The sequence below is a fragment of the Megascapheus bottae genome, chromosome 24, assembly GCF_031878675.1.
Source record: "Megascapheus bottae isolate mThoBot1 chromosome 24, mThoBot2.hap1, whole genome shotgun sequence".
NCBI classification, from domain to species: Eukaryota; Metazoa; Chordata; class Mammalia; order Rodentia; family Geomyidae; genus Megascapheus; species Megascapheus bottae.
The window spans coordinates 6,057,314-6,072,500 of record NC_143532.1 but is presented as its reverse complement, the minus strand read 5'-3'; the positions used below and the strand labels follow the sequence as shown (position 1 = coordinate 6,072,500).

At 44.0% G+C, this 15,187-nt stretch overlaps 1 protein-coding gene across 3 annotated transcripts in view; it reads left to right on the top strand.

Moving 5' to 3' along the window:
• Wwox (WW domain containing oxidoreductase) overlaps window positions 1-15,187 on the top strand; it is a 690,264-nt gene that overhangs the window by 34,688 nt on the left and 640,389 nt on the right. The window lies entirely within an intron of this gene.

Here is a 15,187-nt window from a genome sequence, read left to right as displayed (position 1 = left end):
GTCTCCAGGAAAGGCTTTCCTAACTAGTCTATGAATGTGGCCTAGGCTTCAGGTCTTCTCCACACTGGTCTGGAGGGCACACTGATGGCCTGGAGGGGGCCAGCCTGGCTGTTGTGTTTTTGTGTCCCTTTAGCCAAGATTCCTAAGAGGCCTTAAGGTGCATGGTCTGCAGGGTTTCTCCAAGTGGCATCTTGGTGTATTGGCCTCGGTCCAGACACTGGGTCTAAGCAGGGTTCTGGAGCGGTTCTGGAACTGAACCACCCTCTCTAGCCTGCATTGCCAGATCCTCCTGGGGTGAAGCCGTTCCCAGCTGATTATAATATATAAACATACATAATAATATAATATGTAAACATATACCATATACTGCTATATTCTGAATTATGTTGCATTAAAGAATAGAGAAGCAGATTTCGGGAAAGTTTATCAACTTTTATAAACTGCAGTTTCTTCATCTATATAACGCAAGAAGTAATGTCTGCCAGGAGATATATAGGTGGTTTGTATTTGTATTGACTCTGTGTGTGTGTGTGTGTAAAGTATTAACACATAGTGGGGAAAGATTAAGTGCTCAATTAAATGTCAGCTGCTGCTATTAATAACAATAATGGCAATAATTTCTTATTCGTACGTGAAATACAAAGCAATGCTTGCTTTCCTTAACCTCACCCGGTGACTGAAGAGGAGCCGTAGGGAGGGTGTTTATCAGCATGATTCAAATCGAGTCGGGTTGTCATGATTTTCTTTTCTGTCTTCAGATGTCTGGACTCCCACATTTTAATGGTTGTATATTTAGTTTGTAGATTAGTATTTTCCAGGGTACCTCATATTAGCCCTCCACTGTCATTCAAAACACCATCTTCATTATTTATGTGATTGCTTATTCTTTTGTATTGACACAGAACTGCACCTTGCATATACTTAAGAAAGATGATTACGGGATTAGTCATCAGAAACAGCGAGCATGGGTGTATAGAGAATGGTTCTTGAGGAAGCAGGGGGGTGAGGGGTAAAATTGAGAGATTTATTAGGGAAAGGTCATAGGGTGAACACATGGCCTCGTTATCATAGGTGCCTGGTTGGATGCTGTCGTGTTTACTTTTCAGTGGCCTTGGTGCCAAGTCTGTTTATCTCTTTGGTGTGAAGGTGGGTGGAAAGCTCCCGCAGAGTGGAGGCCGGGCGTCTCATTGATACGCATCAGAAAACAATGGCTTGAACACTACTTTCACATATGGGAGCGCTTGGTACACACCACTCTGAGCCACATGGGCTCATGCTTTGCTGTGCTTGGAATAGACACCAACACCTGTGTTTTCAGGACATGTCATTAGGGATGGGTGAGGATGCTGAGAAATGAATTGCTTACACTTTTAAATGAGAACTTGCATAGAAATCCAGCTACTTTGAGTCTTCCTCAAGTCTACCCGGTGACTTTAAGAGTTGATGCAGCTTTTTTTTTGCTTGTGGAAATTTCCTCCAATCCTCCTGGATACAAGATGCTGTAATTTTCATTTCCAGATGGCATGTCTTAGGTATAATACCTTCTTTTATGTGATTGGTGTGTGTGTGTGTGTGTGTGTGTGTGTTTGTGCGCGTGTGCATGTGTGTGTGTGTCAGAGAGAGAGAGAGACAGAGAGAGAGACAGCGAGAGAGAGACAGCAGACAGACAGATGGAGAGAAATACAGTGGACAGGGTGGATAAAATACAGGCCTTGTGTCTGTCCACACTGGTAATTTGGCTTAGAAAACACAATCGTTCTTCAACGTGTTGGCAAATTACAGGTCTTATCCCCATTGTTTTGAATGATTGTTAGCTAAATAAAAATATAAAAACGATTAATATTATTAATACTTATAGATTATTGGGAAAAGTTCATCCTAAATCAGCCTGTAGATTTGTTTCTCATTTCTTTTGCTTTCAAAATTGTCCTTCTGCATGGTATTGGATTTTCAATAAATAAAGTATGATATAAATAAGTCTGTGAACCAGCAAGAAGTGTATAAACCACTTGCTTAGATCAATAAAGCACACACTTACAGAAGAAGGTTAACAGGAAGTTCTCCAATTCTTCAGATGTCATTCACCATTACCTGCAGGTTGGGGAGTGGCGCACACCTGTCTGTGGTGGGTACTGTGTTTACTAATTCGCAGTAGTGTGTGTGTGTGTGTATGTGTGTATGTGTATGTGTGTATGTGATGGCTGGCACCCATCCTTTAGTTGAAGTTTTGAGGCTGGATGAAGGGAAGAGGCTCACCTAGATTCACAATTGGAGGATGAGTGGATCCAGAAATTAAATCCCTATTTCTCTGACTCCAAACCATCTTGTCACCCAAACTCCTGCTATGTTTTGGGCCACAAGATTGACTTGGCCTTTTCAACAATTTACCCAAATACTGTGTTCTTAGAGATTTATGTGTATGTGAATGCATGTTTAATAATGGGAAATAAGAAGAATCAGTAACAAGTGTTTCTCCAGCAAAGAGCATCCTCTGAACTCCCTTCCTTCCTCCCTCTCCTCCTTCCTTCCCTCTTCTCTTTCTTTATCAACTTACTATACTGGGTTTTCAACTCAGGGTCTGCAGCTTACTACCACTTGAGCCACACCTCCACTCATTTTTGACTTGACATTTTGTTGTTTGGATAGGTCCTTGTACTTTCTTGGGTTAGCTTTGGGCTTGGATTCTCCTACCTCTACCTCCTGAGTAGCTAGGATGAGATCTACACACGGGGTCCATCCATTCTGAGGCTTTGTCATTTATGGACCCAAGGAACCTGCTCAAAAGGCGTTCCTTCCTTTCCATCTCTCTCTGTCCTTCCATTTCAAGTGCAACACGTATGCTACCCATTTGACCTTTCTTGTCACAAGCCCCAGGAAAGATTCTTTATCCTCTAATAAATTATTCATCCTCCTCATACACATAATTGGTCATTAGAATATTCTGAGTTTCTCCGTCTTGAGAATGCCTGAATATCATGCATGGTTCTTTTCCTCCAGTTTTCCATTTTTGTCTCTGATTCCAAAAGCTTTGCTTTGACATGCTCTGGACTGTTAGTGCTTTCTGACTGCCAGTTCCTTTGCTGGTTTTTAGTTTTTATTTATTTATTTATTTTTGTTTTTGTCAGTCCCGGGGCTTGAATTCAGGGCGTGGGAATTGTCCTTGAGCTTTCTCAAAGCAAGCACTCTGCTTTTGAGCCACAATCACTTCCAGCTTTTTCTGTGTATGTTGTACCAAGTAATCAAACCCAGAGCTTTGTGCCTACTAGGCAAGCATTCTACCACTAGGCCGTACTCCTGGTCCTGCTGTTTTATTTTTATTTTTCTTTTCTTCACCATTGCTTGCAATGAATCTTCAAACTTTATATCCTTTGTAACCTTGTATAAGGAAGGTTGTGATTCAGCATCAGCCAAGGTGACTAGATCCAGTCTATCACTCCCAGCCCCGTGCAGCCCAAAGCAGATGCATCCTTTCATTAGTGCGGGGGTCCCTTGGGTTCTTATTAAGCAATTTTGACATAGATTGAAGAGACAGATTTCATCTTTAGATGGGTTTTCAGCCAATACTGAGAGGACTGCTTCTGGCCATTCAGCTTTTAGGCTCTATTATTTAATACAGAAAAAATATGCTTGAGATGGTTTTTCGTATTTATTGTGAGGTGTTATGGGCACCTCCAATGCATCATGTGTTGGAGTGAACAGAGGAGAAATAGCCCTTGTGCTGATAAAACCTTCTATACAGGGCTGGGAATTTAGCCTAGTGGTTAAAGTGCTTGCCTAACATGCATGAAGACCCGGGTTCTACTCCTTGGTACCACATACATAGAAAAAAGCTGGAAGTGGTGCTGTGGCTGAAGTGGTAGAGCTCTAGCCTTGAGAAAGCCCTAGGACAGTGTTCAGGCCCTGAGTTCAATCACCAGGACTGGCAAAAAAAAAAAAAAAAAAACAACCCAAAACCCCCTCCCCCAAAAACCCCTTCTATACAAAGGACAAACGGACCACAGAGAGAAGGCACCCCCATTCTGATTGGGCCAGTGCCTGGTGCAGTAGGTTAAGGCTTATTTTAGACAAATAATTGACACAAAGCTGAACTTTACACAGAGGCAAACCCATGGCAGAGAGGGTGTTTCTGGTATGGTGTCCTACAGACCTGGTGAGAACCTTTGGTTAGTTCTCTCCCTAAATCACTATCTCAAACGCAGTTACACCGGGCATCAGGATCTCAACACGTGATGGGAGGGGTGGATAGCATGCTGCCATGACATCCTGGAACTTGTGCCTTTTGAAATGTGTGATGAATTTATTTCTTCCCAGTAGCCCCCAGAGTCGTAATTTAGTTCAGTATGAACGCTAAAGCCTACTTATAAAAAAGGAAATATCTAAGTCTCTCTCCATCATCTTCCCAACTACGTGTCAGTCAGTACTGAAATGTGCTGTGATGAAGAAAAGGGGCTCCCTCCATTATGAGGGGCAGAGTGATGACTGTCACCTGCCCTCATGGCTGAGTTTAGCCATCTTCATGAGCAGGATGTGGCAGGACGTGATGGAGCGAGACTCTCAAGGATGGTTCAGAAAGGCATTGCCATTTCCTCTGTTCATCTCCTGTTCACCATTTGTGAACAGGAAGACACTCGAGCCATTCTGTGGAGACTCAAGCCCTCTTGCAATACACTGGGCCAGGGTGGCCTGTGGACAGCTGTTACCAGGGCCAACAGATTCATGGCATGTGACCTCCAGCTGCAGCCACCCAGACGTCCCAATTCCTGACCTCAGAGTTCGTTGAGATATACAGCATTTGCTGTTCAAGTCACTGTATTTTGGGGATGTTTATGATCTAACAATAGATGAGCAACACAAGAAGGCAGAAAGGTCTTGGAGACTGTGAGTGAGCTGGAAGGTATCCACATAAGGATTCACCCAGTGAGCTACTTAAGACTGCCATAAGTAAGTAATCTTAAATTCTCCAGTTTGCCTCAACCTCCCAGGCCACTGTGCTGACCTTTTAACAACAACAGGCAGACCACTTTAACAACAGGCCATGCCAGGGACCACCAGCCTGATATGATGGGTGCTACCTCCCCCCCCCCCCCCAAATAGTCCATGACGTGTCAGTATGTCTCCTAGTTAGAAAGGCGGCCTTTGAAATGAAGGCAGAATCCACCCACATGGCTCTTTTTTTTTAAAATTTTTTATTGTAATTAATAAAAGGGTTACATGATATTTGCCAGATAGAAGGTGCATTAATTCACATACATTGATACCCTTTCACCTGTCTTGGTACCCATTACCCTCCCCCCCCACCCGTCTTGGTTTTCCCCCCTTCCCTATCAAATTTCAAATAACCAAATACAAATAAATTCAGTATATCAGATAACAAAGTGAGATACTGTAACAATATGAGATAACCAAGGGAAAGCAAAGGAGATGAGAGATAACATAGTACATTAAGGACAACAATCATTTGTTATATGGCTTTTGTTTCAATATCCTGGAGGTCCTTTCAATTAGCTTCATACTGTATGGCCTTATGTATCAAGATTTTGCTCTATTGCAGATCTCTGCTAGTAGAGCCCAAGGTTTCTACTGATTATGACGAATGAGGGAAACCATTGAGCCTAAGTTCCTTTGAGTCTGGCTTACTTCACTTAATAGGATTTTTTCTAAGTCTTTCCATTTCCTAACAAATGGGGCGATGTCATTCTTTCTGACAGCAGCATAGAATTCCATTGTGTACAAATACCACAACTTGTTGATCCACTCATCAACTGAGGGACATCTAGGTTGGTTCCATATCTTTGCTATGGTGAATAGTGCTGCAGTGAACATTGTTGTGCTAGTGGGTTTAGTATGCCCTAGATTCTGGATGGTTGGGTAAATGTCAAGTAGTGGAATTGCTGGGTCATAGGGGAGTTTTATGTTTAGCCTTTTGAGGCACTGCCACACTGCTTTCCATAGTGGTTGAACAAGTTTGCACTCCCACCAACAGTGTAGTAGTGATCCCTCCTGGCCACGTCCCCTCCAGCATCTGTTATTATTCGTTTTCCTGATCCTGGCCAATCCACGCCTTGGAGCTACCCTCTGAGTTCCACTGGTGCCGCCCCTCCCCCCCATCCCAGAACCAAATTCCCTAAATCACAAATCCAAAGTTATTGAGGATACAGGGTTTCGGGACGTTGGCAGAGATGGTGGCCCCTTTCAATTCTTTGTCGCCTTGTCCCTCGCTCATTCTTGGAGCTGAGGATGGGCATGGTAAGGCTGGACCACCAGGGACCAGTGGGTCAGCCTGTGCATTTTGTAGCGGGCAGCAGATGAGCACCTAGGCTTGCTTTGCCTTCCTGGAATTAATGAAATCAGCGTGTACCAAGCGCATAGACTTCTTTTAGATGACGGAGGAATGCCACCCTTCCTGATACTCCCAAAGTCCCCGTTGTCCTGTCTCCAGCACGCTCTGTACACTGGGTAGCCAGGAGAAGCTTCAATGCATCTTTGTAATGGTTTTGCTGTTGTTTATTGAGAGGGACTAATTAACTTTGATTATTGCACTAATATTATGGCACTTTGACAGCCCTTCAAATTTATGACTCTGGGAAAATAAACAAATGAAATGCAGGTGCTGGAGCAGAAAAAAAATAAGTTATTGCTGAACTTTAATTACTTGGAATGTGTAGCCAGGAGAGAATTAGTTGATGAATTATGGGATGCGAAAACCTACTTCAGATTGTGAGCAATAAGAAGACCAAAATAATAAGGGGTGTGTGTGTAGGGGATGGGAGTGTTCTCGGAAGGGTGCCTTTTAAAAGACGGGAAAGGAGAGGGTGCATCTGTATGCTGGTGACTGGGCTCTGTGGTTTGTAGGGCTGCAAAACTTACATAGTCAGGAGCGGAGTCTGTGCTCCTGGGGGGCGGGGGGTGTGACTCCTGGAGACGGGGTCCCATACCCGAGCACGGGCAGCCCCTGAACACTTGTTAGAAATTGAAGAACCAGATCTGGATCTCGAGGTGGGGGCTTGCAGGAGGTTTGCTGGCCTTGTAGGGTTTTTGACACTGTTTTTGTCGCTGTTGCCTCTTCTTTCTCCCCATTTGGCATTCTGAGCGTGGGTGGGCAGTTTTGCTCTGCCACATGTTCCCACCATAATGGGCTGCCTCACCATAGACCCGGTGTGGTCTGTAATCTCCAAAATTGTGTGTGTGTATGTGTGTGTGTGTGTGTGTGTGTGTGTGTCTGTGTCTGTGTGTGTCTTCAGGTAGAGAATCTCATTACTTTAGAGGGAGGGAGAAAGGATAGAGAGATGGATGGGAGGGCGCTGAGAAACAGGGCAGGGAGGACAGGTAGAGGAAGAAGGGCCCTCTTTGTCATTCCCCCCCACACCTGGTGGAGTTTTTAGTGCTTGCCTCTTTGCCTGCTGGGGGGATTCGATCACCACTTTCTGTATTCTTTGATCATTTCTTGCTTAGAAAGGAGGAAATTAGAATTGTGGAACTATGATTTGTTTTAATCAGAAAGAAATTGTCTAACATAAATCTCTTCGCGAGTGCTGGAAAAGCCCTAAAGCGGCCAGGAAAAAAAAATATCAATACTTTGCAAAGGAGGAATGATTGTTCCAATTCGTGGCTTAATTGACTCTAAGCCTTAATGAAAGTAAGCCTGAGCCGAGGCTGCATGCTGTGGCCCCCATCACCTGAACTCTGAGCGGGGAGAGGAGGAATTGAGGGTGGTGATTTGATTATTTGCCATCAATGTGATTTTCTAATTGACTGGGGCTACCTAATACCAGATAATAATTTCTTCTTCCTATGAAGAGAAGTAAATTCTTTTTTTCTGACTAACACAGTGGTTTATTTTAAATTACAGCCTTTTCTATTGAAAGCATTCATTTATGTGAGATTACCGTTCCCCAAGTGAAACTTCACTGATGCCGTCTAATTAAATATAGATTTTTAAAAAAATATAGCACATATTTTAAATTTGTAAGTGGACAAAGTGGGGGTAAATGAAGACTTCATTTAAGAAGAGTCTGCCTGATCGGCCTGCAGGTGGAAGGAAAAGGTTGATTTTGCCTCTGCATTCTTGTGTATTCAATACCATGCTGTCAAACCCACCAACTTCATCTGCTGAACCTGAAATAGAAGCACTGGGACAGCTCCAGGCTCTGGTCTGCCTGTGTTTCCATCTTATCTCTGCATCTTAGGAGAACCTAGAACCTTTTGCTCTTTCTCTACAATACTGGCCTTTGAATTCAGGGCTTTTTACTTGCCAGGCAAGGTTTCTCTGAGCCAGACCTCCAATCCTTTGTGCTTCCATTAGTTTTCAGGTAAGGCTGTATGCGTTAGCTTAGGAGAGCCTTTTACTGTAATCTCCCTCCGTCTTTTAAGTAGCTCAGAGTTCCGGTGTGTACCACCACACCTAACTTTTTTTTTTTTTGCTTAGTCTGGCTTCCAAACAGGATCCTCCTATCTTCATCTCCTGAGCAGCGGGGTTTGCTGGGAGGGGAGGAGACATTGAGGAGAGCCCATGGGACAAGTGAACAAGTTAGCTAGAAGCTTCCACTCCTGGCTGCTTTTGTTGTTCCTTCTCCTTCCTCTTCTTCCTACTAATTATTAACATACACTAGCTATAAGGAGAGGATTTCATTGTCACCTTTCCAGGACCATATACAATGTATGTCAATCACGTGCCTATCATTCTCTCTCCTTCCCACTTTGCCTTTTCATAATATAGTTTCAGGAAGATTCATTGCTCCATTTTCATATGTTTTCATCGCCAGGAAAGAGGATGGTGATACATTTGTTGTCAGAAAGATGAACTCAGGTCCTGGGCCTAAGATGCAAAGCGTGGTGCTTAACCTCTGTAACTGAGCCTGTGCTAGCTACTCAGTAGTGCTATAGCCATGCAGGACTGCGCCATCTTGTCTGATCATTCTGTTTTTCAGTCCATCTGGCTCAGACTCACTGCTCATCCCTAACTTTACTGTCATAGATTGTGTCCTCTGCCTGGAAGCTCCTAGCTAACTTGTCCTCTTGTCCCACAGGCTCTCCTAGATACCTTCATCAAGCCATTGTCAAGGGACTTGGCAAGTAGGGTTCTGAAGTAATGTAGGAAGCAAAGGCTTCTCACTCCAAGGAAGATGCTTACAATCTGGGTTTTGGTTTTATTTATTCACTTAAATTTTAATGAGCATATATATTCATACAACGCAACTTACTTCATTATGGCATTCTCATGTATATGTGATGTAATTTCAGTGTGTGTGTGTGTGTGTATGTGTACATACGTACTGCATTCCCAGTTATCTTTCTCTGTGGACACTCTGGCACTTGAGCTTTACCCCCAGTCCATTTTCTTTCAGTTTGTTTTATAGATCCGGTTTCATGCTTTTGCCAGGGCCAGCTTAGGATGCAGCCTTCCTACCTGGACCTACAGAGTATTTGGGAATATAGGACTGTGCCCCACTATGCCCATCCACATCTTTTTGTTGTTAAATATACATCTTCCACAGCTCACTTTGGGCATTGAGCAATTGATAGGCTCCTTACTTAGCCAATAAGTATTGATTGATACCTTCTCTATGCCAGGAGTCCCACTGCAGCATACACAAATACATACAATATTCTCCTTGCTCTGAAGATGGGTGAGTGTGGTGGCAGGTGTGTAAATTAGTGCTGATTAACAGCATTACTGGTTGGGGGGTGGTACTGGCCTGAGCTCAGGCGTATATCACTTCAAGTACCAGTTGGCTGGGCATTGGAAACATTTTCTTTGTGCTGGCAGCCTACTTAGTGGTTAAGAATGGAGATTTTGGATTTGGAGCTGTATAGGTTGGCATCTCAGGTCTGCCGTTCTCTAGCAGTACTTATAATCTGGGTTTGGTGTTCCTCCATGTGTCCACAATCTTTCTGTGGGCAGTGGGGATGGTTGCTCACCAGATGTTAGTTGGGGTTTGGGGGAAAACAGGGCCCAGCTCTTGTCACATGCCCACCAGCACCTGTCAGGCGCTGCTCACCACAGACACCATTGCATCTACCCCTGCCTGCCTTGCACACCTAGAGTTTTAACCCATCAAGATGTTCTTTCCTCACCTCTTGCTGCCAACGGCCTCCTTGCCTCCGAGGGGCTGGCCCCTGTGCCAGACCTGCCCCTGTGCCAGACCAGCCTCCTCCGGGTAGATCTGCGTTATGTTCAAACACAGCTTCCTCATGGCAGTATTGGATTCTGCAGGACGGTGACAGTTTCCAGAAACCTCTAGTCCGTGAGCCAATTTGGGGAAAATGGAATCATTCCCCATGCCTCTCAGCTCGCATCCTAAAAGCCTGCACAAACACTCTGGGCAGGCTTCAGCAACTTCACATCAAGGGCTCAATCACAGCTCTGAAATAAAAACCTCCCCCGTTGCTCTCTGCGTGTGGTGCTGGATCTGGAGCTTGGCACAGGCCTCGGAGAGAGAGCTGACTTTCCCCCCACCTATCAGAATGGCCTGGAAGCGCCAATCCACTTAATATGCTCACTGCTTCTCCATATGAAGATTAGGAAAAAACAAAAAAACCCAAAAGACAGTACAAAACAACAACAAAACAGGCACTAGTGGTCAGGATCCCTAATGCTCAGCCATGCTGGCAGCTGGAAACAGGATGAGTCTTTTGAAATCTTCAAGAACTGATTTCATATTCAGATTTGCCCAGCCAGGCCAAGATGGGCACGGGTCTGCAGACAGCCTTTCTCTTCCCAGTTTTCTGTGTTGGAGAAGCCATTCTAACATGGTCACAGTCTCCTCAGCAAGGACCCTATGCAGATGTATTCAGGAAGCCAGTAATTGACAGTCATATGTGTTGTATGATTTGTGGAGAATTTATACATGAAAGAAAATGGATGAATTAACAGGTTTTTTGTGTGTGCCAGTACTGGAGTGTTGAACTCAGGGCCTGGCTTTGTCCCTTGGCTCTTTTGCTTAAGGCCAGTGCTCTACCAGCTGAACCCCACCTCCACTTTTGGCTTTTTGCTGTTGACATGGATGACGTATCTCACCAGCTTTTCTCCCTAGTCTGGCTTCTAGTCTTGATCCTCAGATCTCAGCTTCCTGACTCGCTAAGATTACAGGCGTGAACCACTGGTGAGCAGCATGAATGAACTATATTCAGGTGTGGATGAATCATTGCGATTATTTTCTCCAGCCTCACACTGTAAGCATATGGCATGAATTTTCTGCTCTCATTACAGGCGTGGAGAGAAGGCAAAGACAAATATTTATATTGCATTCATGTTTTAAGTAACAACACTGTTTACTTTGTTTATACAGTTCCACTGTTTGGGATTTTATGGTTGGTAATGAAACACTGCGAAACTGAGCCGGGGTTACATAGCAGATGCAATTAGCCCTTGTGTTCTGGGAGATGGCCCATACAGAATGGTTATTATCACAACTACAACAGCAACTCCTGAACTATGTCTTAGGATGGGCTGTGTTATGCTGAAAGAACATACAACCCCCAAGTCTCTGGGGCTTCAAACCATCAACACTGGTTTCTCGTTCAAATTGTTCTTGTTCTTAGCTGCTGAAGGGCTCTGACTCAGTCACCAGGCAGCCCAGCAGCCCGCTTTCCTGGTGCCTCTACAGAGCAAGCTGTTTGTCCTCATCTCTTCTCTGGTTCTTCAAGCTTCTGCTCAGCACTGACACCTGTCACCACTCTCACATCCCTGCCAGGTATGTCCACGTGCAATGAGCATGAGCTACAAATCTACCGTGCCAATGGATGGAGATGTACAACAAGGACTCCGCCTGGTCCTCAGCTCCCTTCTGTGGTCTCCTTCATCCCCAGCCTTCCTGTAGTTATTTAGCTCACATTCTGTTTAGAATGTAACCCTGAGCCAAGCATGAACAGGAGCGGAGCGGATCAGAGAGCTTCCTATCTGTGTTTTCCTCCTCTTCCTCCTCCTCCCCCTCCTCCTCCTCCTCCTCCTCCTCCTCCTTCTTTCTTCTCTGATGTTGGAGCTTAAACTCAGAGCCTGGGTGTCATCTCTGTCCCTAAGTTTTCTATTTTTCCTTGAAGGCTAGTACTTAAATTATCATAGCTCCATTTCTGGATTATCAATGATTAATTGGATTCTCATGGATTTTACTGTCCGGGCTAGCTTCGAACTGTGATTTTCAGATTTCCATCTCCTGAGTAGCTAGGATTACAGGCATGAGTCACCAGTGCCCAGCCGAGTCTACTTTCAGTTTAAAATGGTCTGGCTGGAAGATTCTTAGTTTTCTCCAGGAAAGGGGAAAAAATAGGGAGGAGGATCTTCACAATCAGAAAGCAGAAATGTTATTTTTATTGAGGTTTATTTTATTTAAATATTATTTTTAAATATGGAAGCTTAAGTCTGGAGGGTTAAGTATTCCCTCCATTTAAGTGCTTTGTCTGGAAATGGCTTACCTGGCAATGGTGATGTAGGCATGGGCTGCTGAAGATGAGTCTTCACCCCAGGGAAATGAACAGGTGCAGTTGTGGAAGAGCTCAGAGGACCTCTGTCAAAACTTTCAAGGTGGTGCTAAGGGCTGTGCTGTCTGCCAGGCAGGGTCACCACTAGACACACACGGCCATGGACTGCTTGCAGTGTCTCCACTCCGACTGGAATGGGCAGTGAGTGTAAAATAAAAGTGTCTCCTACATTTCAAAGATTTAGTATCATAAACATGAAATGTTTCCTTTAGGATTTTAGCTTGATTCCACGCTGAAATGATAGCATCTGTGTGCTAGGTTAAATAAAATACTGCTAAGGCTATTTCACCTGTTCCTTTTGACCTTTTCCTGGCATGGCTACTTGAAAATTTACAGTTCCATTGTTACTTACAGTATTTCCCTGGATCACCACCAATTATGAGGTAAGCATGGTTAGGAAAAAAAAAATAAAACAAAATAGCACAGTTTGATATCTTACAAATCCCTGCTTGCTGTAACTCCATTTAACCTGATGAGCTATATATTTTGACTTGGCAGAAATTTCTACTTCAGTAATTTTTAAAAACTTTATTTTAAAATAAGTGTAATATGCTAATAGTTCAGAAGAAGAGTTAGGAGAGTTCTGGGTAGACTTCACTCAGCAATGACCACAGTTCAGCAGTCTAACCTAGGACATTGACCTGCCTACAGTAGGGTTCATTGTATTTGAGTCTTAACCAATTTTTGCATGTGCTCGTGTGTGTTTGTGTACAATTCTTGAGATGCTGTCATGTAAATTCTTGTAGCTGAGCATCACAATCAGGGTGCAGAAACTGCTCCAAAGAAACACCCTCTGCCTTGGCTTTTATTCTTTGAGTTACACCATAGCTGGACTGTTATTGATGATAAAAACAATCTCTAGGTGGTTTAGTAGCAAAAGAATCTCTTGGCCCCCAACCTTCACTCATGCCCAGGTTATATATACCACACTATGTAAGAGGTGACTGCAGACAGTAAAGAGCTGGTATTGAATGGTATTTAGTGTTGTGTAAGGCACACACTTTACTGTAAGTGTGGTATTTAGCTATACAGTTGTGTAGTTATAAAAACAGATAAGGCCTCCAAGCATACAGTCTGACTTAGAAGCATGCTCAATGGATGAGTCCATTTCATTCTTTTATCCTGTGTGTTCAGTGACTGAGTAAATGAATGGGTAAATCAGTGAATGAAAAAAAAATAAGACTTTTCCAGTCTCAATTAATTACTGTGCAGAGATCGAAAGAAACTGAAAATATCCTAAGTCATGTAGAAATACAAAGGATAAAAGCAAGGTAGGTTTTTGCCTTCTCATTCCATTTTCTTCCACATAGTCATACTTTATAAAGTAATCAATTGGGTTTAAGCAGATTCCTTGGTGCATGTGGGAGGGGGCGAGCTTTTGGGGAATTGGGTAGTGTGGTGGGTGTTTCCTGGCATTGGGATTTCCTAAGGTTCCATTCCATTAAGCCTTATGGATGCACTCCAAGAACTTAATTAATGCAACACAGCTTCATTCATTATCATTCCTCACTAGGGTTATGCGAACTTGGGAGTGTTTGCTTGCTTACTCACCTGATTAAAAGGTTCTTGCTATGATTTTTCCAACTTCTATTTCCCACAGAATTTAGTGCTTGCCAGTTTCTAGTAGACCCACAAAGGTGAAGCGATCATGACAAAGAGAAACCTTTATAGCCAGACATGGAATAGTTCACTTGCCTAACTTGAGGAAATATCCTCCGATAGTGGGAGCACAGTTAGGAAGTGTTGAGGAACTAGTATTAGAAGAAGATAACAGCAGCGAAAGCAAATGATGACCTAGTATGATGTGACTCCGCTATGATGTGCACAGGCTATTGACAGATTCAAGTTGTTGAGACGCCTAATGAGCACTGGGGGTCAAGGCCAGACTTGTTGGGATCATAAGAGGGCTTCTCCTTGGGTGTGCATGGAGAGAATGGGCCTGTGTGGCAAGACTTCATGGTGGCATGGGATTAGATTGTGCTGTGGTACGACTGAAGGTTGGGAGGAGGGTGGATGTCTGAGAAAGGCAGTGGGTAGGAGGCAGGCAGAGTCAAAGGGTCTGACTCTCAGTTGAAGCTGGCATTTTATCCACGTTCTGACTAAGTGGAAGCTTATCTGGAGAGCAGGGTTACAAGATACAGGTTTGGGACTGAGCCCAGCTAGAAATAGAAAGACGCTTGGCCTCTAATGACCAGGGTTAGTTACATGACAGGGGTAGCATGAGAAGAGACAATTGTGACAAGGTACTGAGATGTACTTCACCTCTCCATTCCCGTTGTTATGACTGCTCTCGTGGGAGCTATGGACATAAACGGGTGGTTGTAGTTTGCCTTGAACTAAGGGCCACTTAGAGTCCATCTACCCAAGTCTTAAAATGGGCACTGGGCTTAAAACAAACCATACAAACCATACCGTTCTCCACCAATGAAGAGGCTGCATCGTCTTATGTGCAGGCCTAGAAGCTGGAAGGATGTCTGTATGGGCCACTCGTACCCATGCTTTGTGCTCTGAGCAGATAGTGAGGAAGGTGAGAGAAAGCTGAGAGGAAAGATGGCAGAGGAAGCCAACTTTATTGCTGTCTTTGCCATGTTATGTCCTGATTAGCCCCTGAGCTAGTGTTTGAGCTAGAGCTGCCTGGATTTTTATCACTTTTGCCGCTCTAGGGGACACCTGGTGAATCTGGCCTCCGAAGGCTATCTGTGCCTGGTGG